At 48.9% G+C, this 2500-nt stretch overlaps 1 pseudogene across 1 annotated transcript in view; it reads left to right on the forward strand.

Annotated features, from left to right (window-relative positions):
* Positions 1-1622: 1622 nt before the first annotated feature.
* Positions 1623-2500, forward strand: part of LOC311329044 — a 13178-nt pseudogene continuing 12300 nt past the window's right edge. Inside the window, exon 1 of the transcript XR_014631333.1 lies at positions 1623-1842. The product of XR_014631333.1 is annotated as an uncharacterized misc_RNA (transcript). The remainder of the gene's footprint in view (positions 1843-2500) is intronic.

A 2500-nucleotide genomic window follows, 5' to 3' on the forward strand; every position in this document is an offset into this window, starting at 1 on the left:
AGAGGGAGAGAGAGGGAGAGAGAGAGGGAGAGAGAGGGGGAGAGAGAGAGAGAGAGAGAGAGAGAGAGGGAGAGAGAGGGGGAGAGAGAGGGGGAGAGAGAGAGAGAGAGAGAGAGGGAGAGAGAGAGAGAGAGAGAGAGAGGGGGAGGAGAGAGAGAGAGAGAGGGAGAGAGAGGGGGAGAGAGAGAGAGAGGGAGAGAGGGAGAGAGAGAGAGAGAGAGAGAGAGAGAGAGGGGGAGAGAGAGAGAGAGAGAGGGAGAGAGAGGGGGAGAGAGAGAGAGAGGGAGAAAGGGAGGGAGAGAGGGAGAGGAGAGAGAGTGGGAGAGAGGGAGAGGGGGAGAGAGAGGAGAGAGAGGAGAGAGAGAGGACAGAGAGAGAGAGAGAGGAGAGGGAGAGGGAGAGAGGGAGAGAGAGAGGGAGAGAGAGAGGGGAGAGAGAGGGAGAGAGAAAATAAGAGAGAGAGGAGAGAGAGGGAGAGGAGAGAGAGAAGAAGAGAGAAGGAGGGAAAAGAGAGAGAGAGACAGGGAGAGAGAGACAAGGAAGAAGAGATGGCCCAATTGTTTTTGGCCTGCCAAGTGATCTCATCAAATAAATATTTTTTTAAAGGCATTTGCCCTCAATACACATGAATCCTGTCTCAATCCCCCCGACTCAGACACGCACAGAGCAGGAGCTCCGTGATCTCTCTGATCTATTTATATTCCTGGCCGTCTCTCGTGAGCATTATAACCTAGTGCAACCTTGGAATGTTAAACCTCCGTCGTGTTGAATGTATGTAGGTGCTCGGGCGCCCCCTTGTGGATGTATCTGAGTATGTCCTGAATGGATGGGCCAGATATCATATACAGTAAATATGGAGTGTGGAGGAATTGGATATTTGAAGTGGGGCCCCCAACCCCCCCGGGTCCGTGGCTGCGCGTATTTATGACCGATTCGAGATTCCCCGTTTGTATGTGAGGTTGTTTCCATTCAGATATGAGCCTATTGCATCATTGAGCCACGTGTGATATTTTGAACTATTAATCAATGTGAATTGACTTTTTTTTGTGCATGAATACTTCTATTCTGCCCTCACTTCTCTGCACCCATTCTAATCATAATAGCCTATACTTCAGTTCATTAAGACTATAGAATCTGAGAAATGTGCACACGTAGTCTCCTCCACGGCGCAGAACCAGATATGTGTTTCCCAGGCCAGTTCTGGCTCCGCGGCCTAGAAGACAGGTGGGGTGACGGTAAGCTTTTACGCTTCTTTGGGCTTGATTTCGCATGTGAATGTTGCGGGTTTAGTCGAATGTGATGTTTTAATCAATGCGAGACGCAAAAAAGTGACGGTAAAATAAAAAAACGAGATAAAAACCCCGTGATACTCCACCACGGACAGGCCTGGCGACAAGTCGTTAATTACACCGGGAGAGGACGGACAGACCGACGAGGACAGCCGTCACTGCAGCGCAGACAGGCCGCTCAGGAGCAGGAGCAGGCCCCGCCGGGCACACAAAGAGGCTGGGAGGGAGGGGGGGGGACAGGAAGACTAATCCAGTCCTCCGTGCGCATAGTAGCCTCTCTCGACCTCCCCCGCCTCTCTCGGGCTTGCTCCAAAAAAATACACCAGATTTTTTTTTCGAAACCTTACATTTCAAATACATCCCAATTCACGACGGAGATATAATAATTTAAATATGCGGTGTTACGCTCGGCTGTCAAAGGGACGACTGCGCATCTGTGAGAGTGAATCGGGAAATGCTACGCTGTGTCCCGACTGGGAAACGTAGCCTCCTGCCCAACATAGACTCTTCTATCATTTCATAACCCGCTGTCAACATCATCGTTTCAAGCATGGTAAGTAACCCGCGTGCATGTGGGAGCTTTATCGACGACGCATCGGTGGGCTGGGAGACGTTTGGAGCGATATTTTTGGGTAGTCATAATAATTTATGAATCATAACTTGTTATGATCGGAGCAGGCGCGCCGGCGTGCAACAGGTCTCCGTACAGTAGCGGGGCGCAGAAGTTATGGCTCGAGCTCCCGTGCGCAATATGATGAAATGATCGACGGGTCGCGGTCGCGGGTGACAAGATGGCACGAAAACACGCAAATGCTTTGTTGGTACAACAGGGATCTCGATTTGAAAAACAATTAAATGGTTTAAGATTTTCGGATATCAGTTCGATTTACATTTTGAATTATATGAAATTCTTTACTTTTACCAGCAATAACCGGATTTTGGCCCTTCTAAATTGTGGTAAAATGTGCTGCTTTGCTAATTGTTTACGTGTAGGCCATATCAATATTAACCCCAAATCAGAGCCGCGTTGTCTACCGCACTTGCACTTTCAACAATTGTGGTTTGTGATCTGAAGGGAACACAAAACTATGTAAAATGACAAGTGAGAACATGAGGATTTTCTAGGCGTATAAGGGTAGATACGCCTGGAGTTCAGGCCTGTTTGGTGACATGTTAAGTCATTCCAGGCGCAAACCCTGACAATATTAGGC

The sequence above is a fragment of the Borostomias antarcticus genome (genome assembly GCF_949987555.1).
Source record: "Borostomias antarcticus genome assembly, contig: scaffold_437, whole genome shotgun sequence".
In the NCBI taxonomy this organism is placed as follows: Eukaryota; Metazoa; Chordata; class Actinopteri; order Stomiiformes; family Stomiidae; genus Borostomias; species Borostomias antarcticus.